This window comes from Zalophus californianus, chromosome 2 (genome assembly GCF_009762305.2).
Source record: "Zalophus californianus isolate mZalCal1 chromosome 2, mZalCal1.pri.v2, whole genome shotgun sequence".
Lineage (NCBI taxonomy): Eukaryota > Metazoa > Chordata > Mammalia > Carnivora > Otariidae > Zalophus > Zalophus californianus.
In genome coordinates this window covers 122,413,193-122,437,125 of record NC_045596.1, presented here as the reverse complement: position 1 = coordinate 122,437,125, position 23,933 = coordinate 122,413,193, and the positions used below count along the sequence as shown (strand labels likewise).

The window sequence follows — 23,933 nt, the reverse complement described above, 5'->3', positions numbered from 1 at the left end:
CATGGACCCATCTTCTAAAGTCTGGGAACCTGCCCTAAATTTGACTTCTCTAAGTTCTTCCTGAATTTCAAGGCCTTCCTTTCTTCAATATAAATCTGTACATTTTTCAAAAAGCTTATTAGAACTTTTAGATGACAGATCACTATCCCCTTAAAGAATCCGATTAAAGCTAAGGTTTCTCTCCTCTTTTCAGAAAAGCCAACAATTACTGTGTGTAATTTTCAGAGGGTTCAGTAACCATTGCTCAAGGGGGTAGAAATTACAAGTGCTTACCAGTATCTGGTTCTTTACTCTTTTGGGCACACAGAAGACTGCATTTTTTCATCTCCTGGCAGCGAGGCAGGGCTCTGTGACTAGTCCTGGTCAATAGTCAGAAGTTACTTCAGGATGTAAGCATGGGAGAGCCTGCCCGAGATCCTCCAGCTGATTCTCTCCCTGCTGCAGTGATCATAGTGGAAGCATTATTAAAAATTACAGGGCAACAAGATGGATGCAGTAAATCTCTACATGTGGAACATTTGTCCTGGAATGCTATTCAGACCTGCAGCAGACTTTGTGTGAACACAGAATCATCCTTTATTGTGGTGGACCACAGAGATTTGCAGAGTTGTTTATTGGTACAACTTCATTTAGCCTGCCCTAACTCTGCGAGCTTCAGGATTCTCCGTGACGGCCCCTGGATAGCAGCAGCGGGAGCTCCAGGGAGAGAACTGGGATAGCCATTTCTCTGTAGGATAGTTTATAAATTGTGTGTTTATAGGTTGTGAGTCTGCTTGTGACTTTTTTCTAAGGCAGAGATTCTTAAAATCCTTTTTATTTCCATTTCTAGTCACAGAAAACAAGTTTGATAAGACAAATGGGAGTGACACATTAAAATATATTCTTTATAGATTGCATGCTGTTGTCAAAAACCTTAAGAAAGACATGCATCTTTTCGCTAATCTCATTAAATCATGATAGATTATCAAAGTATACTTCTAATAAATTTTAAGAAAGAGCTTAAGAACTCAATGGCTTCTGCAACTGATAATAAAATAATTCCCAAGATGAAACATGCTGAAGAAGACAAAATCAATAGTTAATTGTAGCCAAATTTTTAAATAAAAAAGACTGCAGAATTTGAGCCCGATTTTCAAATTTCTTCCTCCACAAACTAATGCTTACTTCATTGGGAAATAATAATGTAGCTCTAGATCCCTTGGGTTGAAAGATCTTTTTTTTTTTTTCCTTTTTCCTTTTTTTCCCTTCTGAGAGCCTCCTTCTCTATCTGCAGCCTTGGTTCAATAAAAGAGAATTCTTGATTGCTCAAACAAAAACTATACTTCTTTTAGATTCTGCTCACAGTTCTTGGTAGCTGATGGTGTTACCAGTTTTAACTTCCCAAGGTACACTGAACTCACCACTTCCAAGAAAAATGTAACTGGGTTTTTCTAATCTGGTTTTGTTTCAATTTCATCTCTAATTGCTGTTTTGGACAGCTTATGAAAAGTTTTGTGGGTTTTTTTGTTTTTTTGTTTTTGTTTTTGTTTTTTTTTTTGGTTAAACACAGCAAAACCAGACTAAATCCCTGAGCTGTACCAGCACAAGGCTAGGGTTTGAAGTTCTGAGAGAATTCCATTGTCACCCATTTATATTTCTCTCATTCCCAGTGAGGGGTCTCAGCCCTGCTTCCATCTATGTCCTTTTGCTTGTGATCATTTATTCCAAATACTGTGCCAATTTAGGTTAAACATTTCCCTACCATTGCTAGAATTTGGGGGCAAAAAAAATCTTCTCAGACATGTACTTAAGCCTCCTCTAGTAAAGCTCTATTGGGATAATTCAGGTGATCCTTAATCCATACGATTTCTTCTGAAAAAAAGTGACATTAATATTTAAAACATGAACATATTGAAGGAACATATTTTGTTAACTTCTAATTTTTCCTATGTTTCCCTGATTTGGGGTACTGTGTGGGAGTTTTTCTAATTATTTCTCACCTTTGTTTTCTTATTATTATGAATTTTTATTTTTTCAACCACACTTCAATCAAAAATTATATCCATGGTCCCAGGACTCACTTTCCTTTAAATTCTTTTATTCTGCCCTCCCTATATTTTTAATTCCCAGATAAGAGTGAATTTTTTTATAGTCTAGGTTCTTTAGCATAATTAATAAAAAAATAAATACTTTTCATGACAAATATTCTTTTAGAAATTAGAAATTATTTATAATGCCTTTTCATAATGATTGACTTAACTAACAGAGCATGGATGTATATTTCACTTCTCATGGGTGATGTCTACCTCTCTGGGATGGGAACAACATGCTCAGTGTGGGAAATGTTGAGCAAGAATCTAATCAGAAGAAATGCTAGCATATTTCTTAATTTTAATGTCAGTCCATACTGACCAGTGTCTTGACCTTCCTGAAATGAATCCGTGAAATACTGCAAACATACCTGAAAACATTTACTTTCTGAATCCTCTGACCTACTGTCACAATGAAATAAATATTAAAAGCACTGACCAATATTCACCATCTCCAAGTCCTTTATCACTACAGTATGCTCAGATATTTTCTTCCTTTCATTTTATTCTAACCTGCAATCAAAAAATCTGAGCAAATAGATGTTCTCTCATCATGCCCTTAAGGTAATCAAAGTTGGACTTTGTCAAACCAATAGGGAAAACTAAAGTTAGCTCATTTAAGTGTGATGCCTCTAAGGGCTTGCCTTTATTGACTTCTAACATGGAATCAGGTACCCAAAATGAGAAAAAGACTGGTTAATGTTTGCCTTTAGTGAGATAAGTCTGATTTCTCCATATGAAGACTATGTGTTCCATTGTATCAGCAGTTAATAAAGTGTAATTTGCACCTTTATCAAAGGAAATTTAGTTCAACACTTTCAGAGGTCTTCTAGTCTTGTTTATTAGTTGAGCTTCTGATAAGGGATACACAGTTTTCCTCAAATCTCCACATTTTCAACCCAGATATTAAAATAACAATGGGGGAAAAAGCAATGGAGAAGTATGAAATAAAATGAAACTTCAAAATCAGTAGTCAGGAAGTCAATTGGTGAGAAAAGCTGGGAGACTTTAGATCAAATGACCATCATAAAATTGGGGGGTTAATATTTTTTACTGTTCAGATTTATTAGGCCTAAGTTTTTACCTTTACCCACTAACCAATCTATGAAAAGAAGGAAATCAGCTATACCAGAGGAAGCTATTATGTCCAACCTTCAGCTATTAATTCAAGTTAAAAAAACAAAATTAATAAACATAAAAAATTCATTGTGTCAAATACAACATAAGCAAAAGAAACATTTTTCTTAGAACTCCTAATAGGGACAGATGAACAGACTTCTGTTGTGATTTGATTATAGGAATTCTTTCTAAAAATATGGATGTCCACATAACTATATTAACTATAGCTCATCTGAATGGATTCACTTGTTTATTCACCTTCATCCAAGGCTTTACAGTGTAATTTTATTTGGAGATTTATATGATGAAATGTGAACATAGTATATTCCTTAGTAATTTGATTGGCAGGAAATAGAGAACAAAACACATGCACAGCTTTTTAATAATTTATAATTACTTACATGAATCTACTAAGTTTAGGCACACAATTATATGACTAATTATGTTGAAAATCCAAGTGGATGCTTAAATAGATGACCATGCCCTGAGGCCTTTCCAGTTGTTTCTGCTGTCTCATTTAACCATGAAAATGTTATTAAGCATTCCTGGCTAAAAATTTTCAAGCATGTGCAAGTGTAATTGCATAGATAATTATGCATAATACTGTCACTTTCTATATCTAACATAGGAATTTTCCTTTTTAAAAAAAAATAGATCGGCTTTTGTACTGAGTAGCTTTCTCTGTACATGCCAAGAAAAATATAATTTGTAAAAGATAGGTGGACCAAAACCTATCTACTGCTCTTTCTTCAGGATCTCTTTTTGACTCTCTTTAGCACATTGATTTGAAGTAAAACAGAAAGATCAAGCCTTATATTAAAATTAAAGCAAATTTTAAATACCTACACATGCAGTGATCTCTATTCACAAATAGATCTAACTGAAGTGTAATTCAATAACTAGATACCCGTAAATATTTATACAAACTTGGTAACAGGGATACTATTCTATGAATACAAATGTACATGGCAAGTCTTTCAGGCTTGCATGTTCTAAAGCCAATGTCCAGGAAAAAAGATAACTAGCACATACACGTTGGCAAGTTAATTTCTCGTCACGAGAACTATTAAGGAAGCTTTACAATACAGAATGCTGCCTGACGCCACGCCTTGCCGGGTTGGATTCTGCAGCCCCCCTTAACAAGCCACAGCTCCTGAAGCCAAGTTTGGTGTGCATGCAGCTGATTGGTGGGGCCTGGCTCACATGACACTGCCCAGCTGCAAGGGAAGCTGGGAAAGTGAGTACGAGCTGACTTCTCAGTGCCCGGACTGAGAACAGGTTTCCGTTGAAATTTATAAAGCAGAGAATTTCTTAAACATTGGAAAGGTTTAGATGCTGGGCGGCAATCACTAGAAGTAGTGCTAAGAGGTATGAAGAAAAAAATAAAGCGGGTAAGAGGACAGTGATTGGGCGAGAGGGGTGCTGTTTTAAACAAAAGTTTCAGAGAAGCCCCTCAAAAGAGGCGTGGTTTGCAGAGAAACCTGATTGAAATGACAGAGCAAGACGTGTGACTATCTAGGAGGGCCTGGAGAAGACATCCAGGTGACAAGAAGAAGACCAGTATGGTGGGAGCAAATTGAGTGAGGAGGAGAGAGGGAAGAATTGAGTTTCAAGCAACCCCTAGTTAATTTAGGCTCTTAGGTCATAGTGATGACTTTGGATTTTATTCCAGCTGTGATAGAAAATTATCCCTGAGCTCTGAGGCTAGGACTCTGACTGACTACGTTGTAAAGTAGTGGCCTTTTTGACGAAAACCTACAATAAGAAATATATTTTGCCTTGTGACATAGAATATGTATTTGAATCTAGAGTTTCACAAAACAATACTTAAGACATATGAAGCTCTTGGGGATTTCTCTTTTGTAGTTTAGCTTAGTCTATTTCATGTTTTCATGATTTTTAAAGCAATTATAAATAGAAGATTCTTATGAGGAAAAAAATGACATTGAAATTAAAATTGTTCTATTTGTTGCATTTTCTATTATGATGCAAATATTTTAAAATACCCTGTGGAAAACTAAACCTCACAATAAGCCTTAGGCAGTTTCTCAAGGGTGCAACTCAAGGACCACTTGCCCTGATTGGTGGTGGGAGGAGTTGTTATAAAAGCATCTTCCAGGCCTTACCACAGACTTATGAATCTCCAGTGCAGGGGCTTGAGAATCTGCCTTTGACAAGCTCACCAGGTGATTCTTATGTGTGAGCACTGCTCTAAAGTTTTTTCAGTTTTTAAGGTGAAATTAATGCCAGGTTAGCTTTTCTGCATGAATATGTGATATTTCACGCATGTATGTAAGCCCACTGAGTGGGTCTTCAGATAACATTTCTCAGCAAAATTCTGCATTCACATATGAAATATGAAAAGCACTTTAAATCAGTACACCTGTTCCTTTCACAAGCTTTAGGTATTTATTTTGAAATCAAGCAAACCTGGAACTCTTCCTCTGTAATCCCAATTGATATTTGTTACTTCACATCATTTATCAGAAATAATCATCTTTTTCTCTGCTCAGTTACCATTCCCGTCTCCTCCTTAAATGTTTCGAAAATTGCACTTTCCCAAGAAGCCTCGCTACCCATGTTGAAATGTGGTTAAATAGCACCTATTCACAACGCTCCAATTCTAAGTGGCATATAACGGCATCATTTTTCACTAGGTTTGCACATCATTGATTTTCACTAAACATCATCCTCCACTGTGGCATGCGAGGAATTTCTCATCATGTCCTTCTGTTTTTTGATGCATTCTGGATACAACAGGTTAGATGACATCTCTTTAAAAAGGTTTTCAAAGTTTCATTAAAGTGTGTGGGAAATTTTCCTTTCCTCGGTTCTAAAGTGAAATAGGAAGCCCGCTAAGCAGCTATAGTATGGATCACACGCATACAAAATCAGGCTTCAGTCTGGCCCATTTGCTGTTGGTAAAGAACTGGGCTTAAGACCTGTTGTTATAAAGTCACTTCGTAAAATGTTTTCCATTTCCATATTCACTTTTGCTGTGGACGGAACAATGCTCCCCATCCCAATATCAGTGGTGTCCCTGTAGCAAAGCCTGTCACCTGGACATTATCCTCCTCCCTGAGCCAAAGTGAAATATCCTGACTTCTATGTCTGTACGTCAAAGGAATTGCCTCCCATCGACTCAGCTTCAAAAACAAAAAAGGGACAGAATCCTTCTGTGTTCATGGGGAAACATGGGGTTAAAGTGGACTGTATTTCAGGAAGTGTTCAGTTGACTTGCTATGTGGTGAGAGACTGCAGTCCTAGCTAATGACTTGTAGGGACGGAATCCTCAGGTCTCTCAGGTGGTTTCAGTCGATCAGTTTCAACAGAATGATGAAAAGGTTGAGATAAAATAAACTGACAGTTGCTACTCATCGTAGGCAGCAAGCTGTACCCAGGCAGCTGAGACCCTGGGAGCCCTCTTTCTTAAACAAAGGCTTTCACTGCAGTGAGCAATGAACTCCAAATAAAAAAAAAAAAAAAATGGGGGCAGATTGGCAGCTGGTGACCGACAGGAGGAGGGAAAGGAGGGAAACTGGGAAACACAGCAATTGTTGGCTAATTAGAAGCCATTCCCACCTACTTAATACCAACCCATTAAGCAGAAAACACTTTTCATCTTTCTCTCCTGCTACACATGACATTATACTCCAATCACCACCCTCCCACTGGCTGCCTCAGTACCCACAAATGAATATACTGCAAGTTTAAGAATGCAGTAATTGATTTGGGACAGTGAAACTGCACTTTCACAGTATATTTTCTGAAGATACTAATGCAGTGTTTATGATGCTTAGGTAAAATAATTATATCTGTAAACTGACAGCTGTCAAAAATTGAAAAACATAAGAGAAAACCTAAGCATGGTGGATGTATTTGAGTCTTAATAGCAAACAATCATGGAAATCAATTTCCCCCCCTTTGGGGAGAACAGCTCAAATATTTGGCTTAATAAATTCGCTATCACTACCACCATTTCAACCCTCTACACACACACACACACACACACACACACACTCTCTCTCTCTCTCTCTCACAAAATTTATAAGATGACATATCAGAAATATAATAGGTGTGCATAAAATTATCTTGCATTATGTTTGAGCATGATTTTTATAGGATTCTTTCATTGGTCCCACTTTTAAGCTTATGGGAATTTATCCCAACAACTCAGACTACTGGAAATTTATCCTAATGTGGTAAGATAATTCTCATGTACCATTACCTTCATATTATTTTGAACAATTTTCTGTCTTCTCTTTATAAGGGACTTCGATGGCTCTCAGAAACATATTATGTAACACAGCTCTCATAAACATAAATAATATTTAAATAAAAACCACATATCTAAAATGTGATTTTTCCTTGTTTTAGTTATGTGACTCTTACAGTTGTTTTTTTTTTTTTCTCTGAACCTAAATATCAGCTCCTAAATTTTATACAGATTTTCTCACTGGTATTCAGTCACTTCTTTCAATTCCTATACACTGTTTCTGGGACATTGATCACAATGTTAGCCAAATAGTTACAGATGTTATAGTAGTAGGCTATAGAAAGGAAAACAGATTGTTCCCCTATGCTATGTCAAAATAGAAAAACAAATAGGATTTCAAAATGAAACTAAGGTTTAATTCATTGTACCGAAGGTGGTGATATGAGACTGCCTTGGGATTTTTTTTATTATTATTATTACTGCCTTGGGATTTCTGAATAGGACTTCAGTGGGGAGAATTTAGTAGAAATTTTGCTGGTCCAAAGAGCAGAGCATGGTGCTGGGGTTTTCTATGTGCCTAAAACATTAAATGAGGTGAGATTGAAATAATCTTTCTATTAAGTATAAGTAGAATGGATTAAGCTTTACAAGTTGATTCAAATATGTTATTTTAAAGCACATATTTCAAACACAGCTTTGATTATTACCAAAGTGTTACCTGGTACTGTCAGACTATTATAGCAGAAGAAACACCGACCACCCTGCATTATACCATACACATACCCATAAGGTGAGAGGCGACTTCTAAAGATAGCACACTGGAGGAAGAAGGAGAGGGAGAGTCTTCTTGCTTTAAAATTCTGACCTGATTCCAAAACACAGTCCCACTCATCGGTTTTATTTCTCAGAAGAATTGAAGCTACTGACACCAAGCTTTATAAATAACTATTAGGAACATTCTTTCAGTCTCCCCAGCCAACCAAATTTACTATTTCAGTGGGAGTATGTGTGTATTGTCATATCTACCATTAGTAAAATGGAAATAATATCAAAAGTGTTAACATTACTTTAAGATCTTTAAGACATATTAGCAGAAATGTTAATAGAAATTAGCAAGTCTTTTATTATTAAACTGTAGTTTTGATTTTGAAATCAGACAGTTTAAGAAGCATGTGAAAGCACTGAGGGCAATTTGTCAAATTATAATGAAGAAGAATTAGTTGGAAAATGTGACACCTGAGTAAAGGTTGAGACTCGTTTTCACAGTGGGGAAAGGTTATTTAATGACTTAATCACTGTCTTCAACTAGGTGGCATTAAGGAAAGGATACTTTAACGACTGTCCTCCATCTTCTTGGAGGACGGAACAAAAGAAAATGGATTTACTGTTTGAGAGTAAAAGAAATACCTTGCTTAACTGTTAGTCAAACTTTGGTGACATCAAGAAACCAAACATTTACTTTGCTGCTATTGCTTGAGGCAATTGCAACCTACTTTATAGAAGAGTATTTTACCCCTCAATAAGTGTATTAAAAACAAAGCAGCATGTTATAAACAGACACAGTGAAAACATCAATAAACAATAGCTGAAAATAAAAAAGATACACACACACACACACACACACACACACACAACCACTCATATAAGCACTCAGCAGTCTGAGGCCATTTTATGTGGGAACAAGAGATCTTATAAACTCAACGGCCTTTAACTATATCATATAATTAATTTTTCTTTTGGTGACCCTCAGCCACCAAGAAAAGATTAAATTACATTCATTTTTAGTCTGTTTAGAAATGCAGAGGAATTTTCAGGAAATTTTCTTTAGCAGAACTCTAGTGATATAAAAGACTCCCAAGATTTTTACTTCAGCTTCTCATTTTACAGATGAAGAAACTTCAATTCATAGGAGATGAAATGTCCTACCCCAGGCCAGACAGAGTAAGTGGCAGGATGAGAACTTAAATGCATATCTATAATGAGCACATCTCACCCTCCTTCCATTTTACTGTACTACCTGTAACCCATTCCACTATTTTTTATTTTGTTTTCAATTTTGGTCCTTTAGTGGAGTAAATTTAAGTTGCTTAAAAAGTTTACCCTCTACCATCCAAAAAGATGTTGAAAAAATGAGGGGATATTATATTCAATCATGAATTCAAGCTACTGAGTTAATTTTTCAATCGATTTCACAAGTCTTTAGGTAGCTTAGGAATAGAAATGAGTCTAGCTGCCTAGTTAAAAATGCCATTTGAGAGTAAGGTCCTAGGTTAATTGCTCTTATATTTTCATTAACTGTGGATCCCTTTTTATCTTGAAAGAGTAATTAAGATATTTGTAAAATGTGTCCTGCTGTATCCTAAAACAAATGGTATTATTTAGCACAAATAGAAAAGACAAATATCAGAGACATTACTATAATTCTAAAAATAAGAAGCTGCTCCTTACCACTTTAGAGGGGAAGCAGTCAGTGCTCTATCTTCTCTTGGGATTCAGCTCCTTTCTCAGTTGAGAGACACCAAAAATGTCATGAACAGTTGAAACCAATGACTCTACTAATGCACCTTTTAAATGACTACCTTTTTCCAGAACAGATAGTGAGGTCATGTTAAGGCATAGCAGATTATTTTTAACTTATATTTTGCAATAAAACCCCTTCCTATGGTGCCTCAAATAAAAGTGTTAATGGGTGAGTGTTTACCATCTTCCTTCATTCTCTTACATGCTCAGTTTCCCTCCTCCTCCTCCTCCAACCCAAAGGAAAAGGATTTTCATTAGCTGAGGGAAAGGCTAAGTTGTTTTGCATAGAGGCTAAGTCACTCATAAGAGAAGGAAGAAGGTGAATGGTCTAGAGACTAAGATGCTGATCCAGAGAGAGAGGAGACAAAGTTGGTGTGATGGAGTCGTGGGGCGGTGTGGAGAGAGTAAAGGAACAGTGCAAGAAAGGAAATGGGAGACAATGATGTGGTGTGTTGGACTATGAATGAATCTCTGTAAATGATACCTGAAAAATGCAAGAATTTGAATTATACTTCAACTGCTTTTGTTGTTTGGACTCCTTTTCCCCTCCTGGGACAAAATCATGGAACTGGACCACACAGGTTTCCAGGTTTATAAAGTCTTTTCAGGTTATCTGTTTCAATTCAAAACTTTTTTCTTTTTTTTTTCTCTCTCTCTCTTTTTTCTGATGTTAACTTGGATACCAATGGTGATTAAAACTTGGATCAATTTAAATAAGACAAAGTCCCTTTCCTTCAGGCTTCTGTATTCTATAGTAAATAGTCATTCATAGCGAAGTAATAATTACAAAATAAATTGATTTGGATTTGTCATTTTCTGTTCTCCTAGACATTTCCCTGGTATTATCGGGTTGTGTTAAAAACAACAAAATATATCAGTGAGATCATAAACAAACTGAGGGTTCTAGAGGGGAGGGGGGTGGGGGGAATGGGTCAGCCTGGTGATGGGTATTAAAGAGGGCACGTATTGAATGGAGCACTGGGTGTTATACGCAAACAATGAATCATGGAACACTGCATCAAAAACTAATGATGTAATGTATGTGATAACATAACATAATAAAACAAATAAATTAAAAAAACAAACAAACAAACAAAAAACTAACAAAACACTATGATGGATAGCGTTTTATATCATAGAATAGATTACATTGACATAAGAAAAAGGCTTTCAGGAGGGGGTATTGGTTAGCCCAGTGATGGGTATTAAGGAGGGCACCACTGGGTGTTATGCGAAAACAATGGATCGTGGATCACCACATCAAAAACTAATGATCTATTGTATGGTGACTAACATAACATAATAAAATTTAAAAAAAAGAGAAAAAAGCTTTCATCATCAGTCACTATCATTTCTTACTAAACAAAACAATGAGTTGGTTGCTGCAGCCAGTGTGGTATTCCCTAATTTATTTCTCTGTACACTTCTCTAACACAGTAACCTCAGAAAACTAGTTACATTATAAATATTTTACTTCTTAAGTAACTCTATAGGAATGTAATTAACAATCATTTTATCTTGGTATTTATTTTACTTGCTCCCTTCTTTTGATAATTAATGCACTTTCAATAATCCATTAATTTTAAATAGGATTTCCCGTATGAATGGCCAAGACAAAATATTTAATATCTATAAAATAATGAACTAAATATTCTAAAGTGGTCGCTTTCTGCACAAAGGTGGCAGGGAAAGGACTAGTAGGAGACAAAATAAGACTACTGTGTAGAAGAAGTGAAGAAATGTGCTACAAAGCAGTAGAAGTTTCAGTGTTTTCTGTGTGTATTAAATCAGAACTTCAGAAATTAACTTGTAGAAGTAAAAATAAAGATGTAGAATTTTCAGTTGACAGTTGCACCACAGATTTTCTTTTGAATAAGCGTTTTACATCTAAAAAGATGTCATTGTAGGTACCATGTGTTACTAGCTAAATAGCATGTTTAATAGCTGTTTCTGTTTTGTCTTTTATTTTATTTGCTTCCTAGTAGCAATTGGTCTGGAAATTTGCTTGTGGTTATCATTTTAGTTTTTTGTTTATTAAAAAAATTAAAAGTCAAGATTTTCTCATAGCTATCAGAATTCTCATTTAGCTTACCATTGAATTTCTTCTGTCGAATTTATCTAATAACCTATACATGTATAAAAAGACCTGTAGAGAGGCACAGCCTGTACGCAGCTAGGTGGATTTCATTTTCTAAAGATACCAAAGTGAAAACATTTCAAAATACTACTGTGATAAAATTTCATTTTCTGGTATCCTATACCAGAGTTGAATAATTTGAGATAATGCAGTATTGGAGTAACACGTTAGTGAACCTTGCTTGTAATGAAGTCCTACCAAACCTCCAATATAGTGAATGGGTTTTATATAATGTTTGCTTTTATTGAATAAATCTTTCATAATATAGTCCTTACATTAACTTAATACTGTGCCAAGCAAACTTTACAGTCTACCAATGTGTCATATACATTTCAAGATTTTAGTCTTAAACTATAAAATTACATGTGTTTTCAACCATCATTTGTTTAGAGATGCTGGAGTTCAGCCATATTTTTTACTGTGCCTTCAAAATCTCAGTGTTAAAGGAAAGGAATCTTCTGTTCAGAGCTTGATTCTTTCAATCCCTTTTCTTGAGGTTAAAATGAAAGTTAACTCATTTCAATATGATGTAATCTCTGGGGGGTTTTTTGGATATATATTTTTTGATTTGGAAAGATATCAAGCCCTCTAATACTGGATTATCTGACCTAGCAATTTTTCTACTCACATCTGGTTATATATTTCATTGTATTCCACGTTTTGTTCCAGACAATTTTTGTCGAGTGTATTTCTGAATATATGTTATTATTTCAAGAAGGGGAGGATGTATTTTTATTTTTTTATTTTTTAAGGTTTTATTTATTTATTTGACACACAGAGAGAGAGCACAAGCAGGGGGGAGCGACAGGCAGAGGGAGAGGGAGAAGCAGGCTCCCCGTAGAGCAGGCGGAGCCCGATGTGGGGCTCTCGAATCATGACCTCGGATCATGACCTGAGCTGAAGGCAGTCGCTTATCCAACTGAGCCATCCAGGCACCCGAGGATGTATTTTTATAACAAAGTATCTCTGCTGCCATTTTCTTTTTTTATAAGCCATTACCTTTCTTGCATACTTTATATCGCACGTGCACGTCTAACTAGTAAATTACACAAAGTTTATCCGACTATCATAATCCTCAAATCCAAGATTGTCAGGATATTTTGTTTGTGAGACTCATGCAAATCTATAAAGTCCAGTTCCACAGGATGCAATCAAAAGAGGTTATTTATAATGAGACACTGGATTCTAATACAGGCCCAGCCGTTTACTATCGATCTTCCATTTTGGAATTTGTTACATGAGGAAATCATTTCAACTTTACAGAACTATTGAAAGAATTGAGTGTGAAAAACCTGGTGCAGTGAGATATACACATATATTTAATATATAAGATATTAAATAAATATTTAGTTCAGCATTTTAAGAGGTGGACTCCAGAAAAGGCAAATCTAGAGCTATGAGAAAACTCAGACAGTAGAAGCAGAAACTATCCCAAGAAAGAGCACTTAGTCCTAGAGAGAAATTCCTACAGATACTGCCCACTATGTACGTGCCTGAGTGTCTCATCTTATTTGCCCAAATGGGACCCACGATCCCTGGAAGAGAGCTACAAACTGCTGACCTCAACAGATTGCACAATAGAACATGCTTCTTATTTTTGCTCTTACTAAACAGTTTAAGCAATTTAAGCAATAAGAATGTGTCTTTATAATGCAGAAAATTAAGGTCCCCATACCATCTACACATACACACCAAGTTTAGAAAGGTTCATTCAGAAAATTATTCATTTGACCATGCTATACCCATTAAGATTCCTAACCCTGTGTATTACTGAGATGACTGAGACATTGTGGTCTCCACCCATGCATTGTGACTGAAAAGTACTTTTTTTTTTTTCATTCATTCCACAAAGATTTATTGAGCACCAGCCATATGCTAGGGAGACTTTTCTAGGTGCAGGGGTTACAGTGTTGAAAAATTCAATGAATTTGAACACACAGCAAATAAAGAAATAGAGAAGATCCTTTCAGAGAGTAGCAGTTGTTCTGCGGAAATGAAAGCAGGGTGTGAGATGGGGAGAAGTCATGGAGAGCAGGGAGTTACTTTGGCTACAGTGACAGAGCAGAGAAGACCTCTTCCAAGAAGGTGGCTCGGAGTGGAGCCCCAAGTAGCAAGAAGTGGGGAGGCCCTCAAAGCTCTGGGGGAATTTGGGTCTGGGGTACAAGTCTTAGTACAACTCAGATGCTCTTCTAGCCGAGAACTTGGCAAGAGCAGAGTCATACTGCTGCAGCACCAGTAAGTATTTCTAAGGTGATCCCACATAGAGCTGGCGTCTCTGCTTGGGGCGGCAGACCTGGGAGAGGTGGCCCACGGGACCACAGCATGAGGGCCCTCACTGGCATAGGGACCTGGCCCAGGAGTGAGGCACTGTGAGCAGAACATGGACAGGTTGTTGAGGATGCTCATGTGGCCCAGTGAGAAGCAGCCATGGTTTAGCTGGGTTCTTCAGGGGCCACCATAGGAGCCCTACAAGACCATCTTTTTGTCTACTCTGTTTGTATGGGTGGTGAAGTAGGGGTGGGGTGGGTTGTCCCAGCCCATGAGGCAAGGTTTCCCTTTGTTGCTTCACAATGGATTCCTGAAAAGTACTTTTAAAGACTATTCCGCAAAGTGGGGTGCCTGGGTGGCTCAGTTAATTAAGCATCTGCCTTCAGCTTCATGATCCCAGGGTCTTGGGATAGAGCCCCATGTCACGCCCCATGTCGAGCTCCCTGCTCAGTGGGGAACCTGCTTCTCCCTCTCCCTCTGCTGCTTACCCCACTCATGCTCACTCTCTCTTTCTCTCTCTCAAGTAAATAAATAAAATCTTTAAAAAAAAAAAGAATATTCCATAAAGTTTAATTTGGCGGAAGCAGGTCAATTTTAGCAAATCTGGAAATTTTATCTCTCTAGAATTGCCCTTTCACAACTAAATTCAATTAAAATATTGTGAAAGTTCTACTACAAAGCATACTGTCACATTTATTTTAAATGGGAGGATTTTAGAAGGAAGTGGATAACTTTGTTATAAACATTTTATCTCCCATACTGAAATTTGATATACATTTAAATGTTCTTTGCTTTCTCTTAAAGCTAAAATTTTGAGTTAGAATTGTGTTTACTATCCTCGACACTTCAAAGAAAAGTAAAAATATATATAATACTTTCAAATAGTAAAATATTCCAATTTTTTAGAAACTCTACAGGTCTAGAATCCCAAGTAGCTATAAATGTCATTACTAAGATGAGGTGGGGGTGAAATATAACATCTTATCCACCAAAAAGATTATTTGAATGTAGTGTTGAATTTAAGATTCACTTTCTAGCTTCAGCTATCTAGTTATAAGAGGCTCTAAAAGCAGTGGAAATAGCGGGGGATTCCATTCTACATGAAAACCTATAAATTCAATCTTATTTTGACTAGCTTCCAAGGTAGTCTTCCATTAAGAGGAGATTCAGAACCAATGTAAAGGAAGTAAAATGAACCCTTGGCAGTTTCACCAATAGTTGAGAGCCAATGACTGGGGGATAAAATGTAGTGATGCCCAGGCTCAGCCAGATAAAACCAAATCTAATCCAATTCTAATCTGTTCTAAAATCCCAGACTATAATGGCTGTCATGACAAAAAATTAAAACAGAGAATCATACTATCTATTACTTTTATTTTAACACATTTAGTTAATTAAGTCAGTATTTTAATTGCTAATAGATATCAAGCATTATATAATGTTTACCAATGAAAGTAGCTTAAGAATGTACCACATATTTTGCTTGTATTCAATTTATAATACTATTTCAAAGCTTTTTCTAAGCTACAGTGAATTCCTTTAAAAATGTATTGCTCCTATTTGTTTATGATATCAAACCATACCTAAACACTGGGATTGCTAAAAATTGGGAAAATTTGGAAATTTATTGGAAGGAATCAAATTATAAAGGAAATGCTATCAATTATAACCAGGGATATTTCACTGAAGTTGGCAATAAATGATTATTATAAAATCTTTTTCAAAAGCTCTCACACAGTAATTCTGGGATGAGACATTTATTTTATTCTTGTATTTACACTTTATCTTCACAAGGATTCTAACCAGGTTATATTGAGACCCAAATATACTTCAGACTTAAGTTCCTCCTCTCATTGTTCAAGGTTGTTGCTGCCCAGCCTGTAAATTTTAGAACAGCATTTTGAAACTATTTTTTACAAAGTCATTCTTTGTTGTCCATCATTTCTAGTAACAAACTCAATGTATAGTCTATTTATTTTCTGATGTAGAAATGGGTACTCACACATGTACAGATGGAAACATGGAGTAAGGATTGTGCCTGGATGTGGATATGGTTGTTGCTGTTGGGTGTGTGTACCTGTGCAGCTGCTTTTCTGCAACAGGGAATCTGTAAGAACCTCAACGTGCAGAATACAGAAAGCAAAGTGGAAAAGAGATTTTTCAACTTAATTTCCACTGAAAGTAAATCAAATAAAAAGAAAGAGCAAATGGCATACTGTAGTTCTGTCCCTCTCTGAAACTTGAGATATATATTTTTTGTACAGAACCAGCATGTGATAAATTACGTTTGAAGATGAATAGAGAAATTAAGGATGATTCCTAAATTGTTGGCTTGAGCAACTAGGTGGAGATGATTTTGACTGGGAAAAATCAAGGGTTCTCTTTGGGATGTGTTATGTTTTAGATATTTAAGATGTTATTAGACAGATTCTCAACCACAGACTTCAAGCAGGGGCTGGATATGTAAGTTTGGAGCTCAGAGGGGAAGACGGGGCTACAGACACAGATTTGAGAGTCATAGCTTATGGATAGCATTTGAAGTGGTGGTACTTCACAAAATAGCTTTGAGAGAGCATAAAGAGAAAAGGGAAAAATGGCTGAAGTCTGAGACCAAGCTCATTCTATAAGTGAAGGTTGGGTTCTAGAGCAGCAGCTAACAGTGGAGAGGAGAAAAAAGCACAGATGACTATATATCCATGAAACATTTTACTCCCATTGAAATGCGGAACAAAATTTTTAAAGACCTTAAAATGAATGACTAAGCTGGCAAAAAAAAAAAAGTAAGGAAAATACCTAGGGGACTAAAATATAACATGCTTTTTTATGTTTGAGAAACAGCAAAGAAGTCATTTTGGCTTTAAGAGAAGTGAGCAGGAAGACAAGTGATAGGATATGAGGTCCCAGAATTCACGGCTGGGGTAAGATGAGATGATCCAATAGAAATGGAAGAAATTATGGTGAAAACAGGGAGACATGTTGGAATGATATTCTTGTTTAGGCAAAAAGGAATGAAATCTACTACACAAATAGTAGGGATGGACTTTGATGGCAGCATGGACACATCTCCATTGAAACAAGAGTGTGGGCACACAGCAAGTTACATGAGTAGATGCGCTGGAAGTTTATCAAAGTTATCTTTTAATTGCTCCAGTTTTCTTAATGAAATAAGAAATATCATTACAATCTAGAGATCAGATTGGGAGGTTTAAGAGAAAAAAGAAGGTATGAAATTATTTTCTTGAAGAATGAAAGAATATGAAAACTAGGTCAATACATGATTATTACAAGGCAAATCTAGTGGACCACATGAGGTTAATGTTCATGAATATAAAGACCAGTCAGCCTTTTTGGGGTTTTCTCAAACCAAGTTAAGAGTTTCATTCTCTGGTACAGGGTGCCAAGTATGAAAGAAATTGGACTTACCTAGGGTTGAGTTTACCAAGTACGTACACAAAATTTTTTTTTAAAGTCAAGGGAAAAAATTAAAGGTGTATGCCAAGGACGAATTAATATGATAAATAATAAAAATATTTTTAAAACTGCAATAGAGGAGCACCTGGGTGGTCCAGTTGGTTAAGCGTCCGACTCTTGGTTTCAGCTCAGATCATGATCTCATGGGTTGTGGGATCGAGCCCCACGTTGGGTTCTGCACTCAGTGGGGAGTCTGCTTGGGGATTCTTGCCCTCTGCCCCTCCCCTCACTTGTTCTTTCTTCCTCTCTCTCTTTCTCTCTCAAATAAATAAATAAATCTTAAAAAAACCTGCAATAGATGTGCTAGGCATCAGATGATATCCAGCTAAATGGAGAGTTGATAAAATGAAAAATAGCTCTAAAGAAAATACCAGAATAGAACATGTTAAAGATAAAGGAGAAAGACAATATAGACTAGTGTTTAAGAATCACAAAAAATAGAGTAAAAATGTCCAACATATCATAATTGAAGTTACACAATGGAAAATGGGAGAGAAGCAATACCTTAAAGCTATCATGGCTGAGAATTGCCAAGAAATGAGAACTCACATATAAGAAGTACAACATGTTCCAAGCAAACTAAATAAAAAGAAATCTATGGTTTGGAAACATAAGAGTAAAACTTCAGAATATCAAAGATTAAAACAAAGATCTTAAAAGTGGCCAAAAAGAAAGAAAAAAAGTACTATCTTTAGAAAATGACAGATTCACAGTCAGCTACAGATAACAACAATGAAAGTTAAGAAACAGTGGAATAATATCTTCAATATAATGAGAGAAATCACAATCAACCTACAATTATAAATCCAGTGGCACTATCTATGAAGAACAAAGGTAGAAGTTTTTCAGATTAAAAAAATCCATCTACTGCTCACAGAACCATACTAAAACAAATCCTAAAGGATAAAGGAAAGCAATCTCAGAAGATCTAAAATTCAGAAAGAAAAGTGAGAAAAAGATACACATCTGAGTAAATCTAAATCATTAAGTACAGCTAAACACTTTTTAAAAAAGAAAAATTATAAAATCAATTTGAGGGATTAAAAAAAGATGGAAATTTCTAAGCAATAATTACATATAATTCAGAATGGAATGGTAGGTTAAATTAATTTACTTTCAGATTTTTAAATCTTTTTTAATTTTTTAAGTAGGCTCCATGCCCAGTGTGGAGCCCAACGTGGGGCTTGAAGACCCTGAGATCAAGACTTCAGCTGAGATCAAGAGTCAGACAACCAACTGAGCCACCCCAGTGCCCCTACTTTTAGCTTTTTAAACTAGATTATATATCATATCTAAAATAACAACTAAAAGAAATAGATTGGTAGAGGGGAAGAAAGGAGTGAGGTGAAAAAGCCCAAACAAACCAAAAAGAGGGAAGAGAGGAAAAAATAAAACACAGGGAATATTAGAACAAATAAAAGGCATTAAATAATATACTAAAAATAAACCCATAATAGCAATGAATAAAAACTTACTAAATTATTAAACTATCTTGTGCACTATTAAAGACAAAGATTAGGGGCACCTGGGTGAGGCAGTCAGTTAAGTAATCTCTTGGTTTCAGCTCAGGTCTCGATCTCAGAGACGTGGATGGAGCTCCCTGTTGGGCTCCACTCTCAGCAAAGAGTCAGCTTAGGTCTCTCTCTCTCCCTCTCCCTCTGCTCCTCACTTCCCCCCAACCATCGCCCCCCACCCCGCTCTCTCTCTCTCTCAAATAAATAAGTAAATCTTTAAAAAAAATGAGACTGAATTAAACAAATCTAGCTATATGGTATTAACAAGAAAAGATGAAAAATAAAAGAATACGAAAAGATACACATGCAAATACTAAAGAAAGCAATGTATCTTTTATTTATTAGATAAAATAGGCCTTTAAAGCAAAAGCACTGGAGACAGAAAGTTACTACATAATGACAAAAGGTTCAATTCACCAGGAAGATATAATATTCTAAATGTAAATTTGCCTAATATCAAAGCATGTCAATGTATAAAATGAAAATAGAATCAACATGGAGAAATTTCAATTCTACCATCATAATAAAAACCTTCACTTTTTTTCTTGGTAACTGATGGATTAAGCAAACCAAAATATCTGCAAAGGTAAAGATTCAAACAGACAAATTTTTAAATGATGTAATGAACACATGAAACTATAATAGTGGGAAGTAATTTTTAAAAATTAATGTCCATGAAATGAACCTTGACAGAATCCATAGGACTGATATCATACAAATAATGTTTGCTGTCCACAGTACAATTAAGTTAGGATAATTTAAACAAAAACTTGTTTGAAAATTACAAAAAATTTCTAAATAGCATTTTCAAAAAAAAAAGTTGGAAAGGAAATCAGGAATTTCTTAGTACTGAATAACTGAAAATATCAAAATTAATGAAATGGAGCTAAAGCAACTCATAAAGGGAAATTTATAACCTTGGATATTGTATAAAGAAAGAGGCAGTGTAGGGCATCCTGGTGGCTCAGTCAGTTAAGCGTCTGCCTTCGGCTCAGGTCATGATCCTGGGGTCCTGGGATTGAGTCCTGCATCTGGCTCCCTGCTCTGTGGGGAGTCTGCTTCTCCCTCTCTCTCTCTCTCTCTCTCTTCCCCCCCTTCTCTCTGTCTCTATCTCATGAATAAATAAATAAAATCTTTTAAAAAAAAAAGAGGCAGTGTATACATAAATGAACTAAACATACAAATATGTTTGTAGCTAAACATACAAATTAAGAAGTTAGAAAAACAATAAATTTAAAGAAAGTAAAAGAGAAGAAATGGTAAAAAAAAAAGAATAGAAATTAATGAAATAGTAGATTACAAAGATAAAAAGGGAAGTATAATTGATAATTGAGTTTGTGTGTCCACTGAAATATTCCCAGAACTCTAGGTCAGTATGGCCAACTTTGCCATCTTTTCTGTGATATCTAATCGCCATTTGAATCTCAAATGATTTTTTTCATCCCCACACACTCATCCCACACCCCCAGACTTGCTCCTGGAACAATCTTCTCTAAGTTAAATGATAAATCCATTATTCTGTCTTCTGAAGGCAAAACTCTTGAAGTCATCTTGACCTCTCTTTCCTCGTGGCCCACATCCAGTTAGGGAACAAAACCTATTGGCTCTTTCACCATTTTGGTAGCTCAGGGGCTTCTCTAAAGTGGAAAAACCTCACATGCATTCTATCCTATTCTATCTCAAAGATACCCTATATTTGGAGTTATAGAGCTTAAATTCTAGCAAGACAAGAGAAGAATGAGAAGCTTAGGAAATTGGGGCTAGAGAAGAGAGGGTTGGCAAAGAACAGGTAAATGAAGGGTAAACGGCCTACTGTAAAGTAATGGGAAGGTTATGTGGGTATTTATGCTTTCAAATACCATCTTAGTTATTGGAAGAAACACATCTTTTCTCTCCTTAGAACTTCTCTGCTCAAATCAAAAATATCCAGGGCACATAAACAACAATGATATAAACTCCTCTTTACTAATTAAAAAAAAAAAAGTCAGGCGGTATATGAAGAACCAACTGGGGGTCTAGTCCTGGCTCCACCACCTGGTGGATGGGTTGGCAGAGGCATTACAACTCTGTACTTCAGTTTTATTTTCGATAACGAGGACGGTGAACTTAATGTGATCACAGAAGTATCTTCTGCCTTAGAGGGGCCGTGATTCCAGAACAGAGCAGGGAAGGCAGTAGTACCCTACATCTATAATTCACCCAGGAAAACCTGTAGGTTCTTTGAGTTGCAAACCAGGAGCTTGGTATAAAATACATCTGTCATTACATTTGTTAGAATGGGGTATTTCTGTGTTTCACCCCTGTGAAGTCTGACTTATGAAAATGGCCCAGCTTGCTTGAAGTCTGATACAAAAGGAGAATATTGACATTTTGTGTTTTAATCCTGTGCCCTTCTTATACCCAACCATCTTTAGAGGCTGTTTTAGCAAAATCACCTCCTTTTATGCTTTCCACATTTAAAGCTGCAGTTGAGAGAAATTTCAAATTTTAAACTATGTCTCTTAAAAACAATATCTCTTTAAAAATAGAAAAAATGGAAAATCTGCTTCAAAGGGAAAATATTTCATAATTAAATAAACCATTTCCAAAAATACTAAGCTAATGAGATATACAAAGTTTTTATCAATAAATTTACATTCAAGGACATTTTAAATATTTTTGCAATATCACCATCACTTGAATTTATTGCTCATGTTTACAGGTATAGGTATACTCATCAGTTTTATTAGAAACATCTAAGCAACATATAGCCTTTGACCAAAAATTGACCATAAAACTAAGAACTAAAGTCCACGCATTTCTTTTAATAATGAAGGCTTAGCTCTCTGCTCCTGGGCATATTCACATAATGTGCCTGTAAGCTCTGTTCTGTATCCAAAATTATGATTAGTATTTTTAATCAATGGCTTCTGTTCTTACTGGGGCTATCAACATATCAAAATGGTGTGTGCTAATTGGACATAATAACTGCTAAGACTTTAGAGCTAATATAAAAGAATGACTAACATTTATGAGCCCTTACATGTTAGGCCCTATGCTAAGCAATTTCTATGCAGTGTCCCTTTTATTCCTACAAAGATATTACAGGTTAGGTACAGGTCAGGTTCTTGGTGGCAGGGACCTTGGCTGTCTATCCTCTTCACCACTGAACAGCAGGGCCTGGCATTGAGTAGGCTTTGAATGTATTTATCAAATGAATGAGGAAATATCATTGTGACCATTTTAGACATTAAAAACTGAGTCTTAGGGAGATTAGGAGATGTGCTAGTGAGTGACAGAGCTGGAATGTAAACCCAGGTTTGATTGCAGAATCCATGCTTTGAGTCACAACCTTTGCCTGATTTGGTCATTGATCCCAAGTTTTTTGAATTTGAGGGATGTTATCTCTTATTAGAGTATGCTTAATTTTGAACTTCTTGAAGATCAGAATTCAGCTGAGTGTATTTCTGTCAAGCAGTTATAATTTACATAAGTCAAAAAAATTACAGACCTACTCAAGGAAATCCTTGCCCCTAACTCCTTAAGTATTAAAGATTCTCTTTTTAAAAAAGTGAAAATGTTTCCCCATCAAGGTGGTAATAGAAAACTAATATGAAGGAGGAAGTGTGGTCTTGCTGCGTAAAATGTGGTCTGTGCTTGGCAATGTGGACATCACCTGGGAATCTTAGAAATGCAGAAGCTCAGGTCTACCCAGATCTACTGGATCAGCATCTGCATGTTCAACAAGATCCTTAGGGTTCTCAGCCCTGGCAGCAGTTTAGAATTGTCTGTCAGTTTTTTTAGATATATATATAATTTTTTTTAGTATAGTTGACATAAAGTTATGTTAGTTTCAGAGTACAACATAGTGATTCCACAACTCTGTAGCTTATGCCACGTTCACAAGTGTAGCTCCCATTTGTCCTCATACAACGCCAGTACAATGTCATTACCTCTGTCAGCTCCTTATAACAACTGATGTAGATTATACCCCACACCCAGGGATCTGGATTTAAATGGACATAACTGGGTGGCACCCAAAACCCCCCAAGTGATTCTAAGGAGGTGCTAGGGTTGAGAACTAGAATTGTAAGCCTGAAATGACCGAGTCTACCTTTTTTCCCAGTGCCTCCACTAGCTGAACAAATCATACAACTTCTGTTAACTTTGCCTTTGAATCTGTTTGGCTAAGATAACCTATATCCTTCTCCTTCAGAGGAGTTGTAACAAACAGACACAAAAAGCTTTGAGAACGTTAAAAGCACAATGTACATGTTATTTTTATTATTTTTATTTTGTTTAACTGCAAGTGTAAACTCTAAAGTTCATCATTTGAACATCAACATGAGCCTTATTTTAAATAACTTAGAGTATGCAATGGAATTTGTTTAGAAACTTGGAAATTATAAAAGCAACTGAAGATATAAAAGCTCTTTAAACTATATGAGGATTAACAGAAGAGTGTCTAAATGAAATCCAATTTTGTATCCTTTCTGTATGACACTAATTATCAGCCCAAAGTGTAACTAAGTTGGTAATTGGAACTAGGACATAACTGCTATATGAAGATACCTTTGTCTTGTCCTGCTTAAATCACAGCAGAAATTGGGACTTTCTTTTTAATGATGTGTAAAGTGCTT

At 36.0% G+C, this 23,933-nt stretch overlaps 1 protein-coding gene across 2 annotated transcripts in view; it reads left to right on the top strand.

The window, feature by feature from the left end:
• TTC29 (tetratricopeptide repeat domain 29) overlaps positions 1-23,933 on the top strand; it is a 253,933-nt gene that overhangs the window by 168,997 nt on the left and 61,003 nt on the right. The window contains exon 12 of one of the 2 annotated variants that reach the window (XR_003520533.1): positions 9,292-9,345. The exons of the other annotated variant lie outside the window; for it this stretch is intronic. The gene's annotated coding sequence lies outside the window, so the exon portion shown is untranslated. The remainder of the gene's footprint in view (positions 1-9,291; positions 9,346-23,933) is intronic. 2 annotated transcript variants of the gene reach the window in all.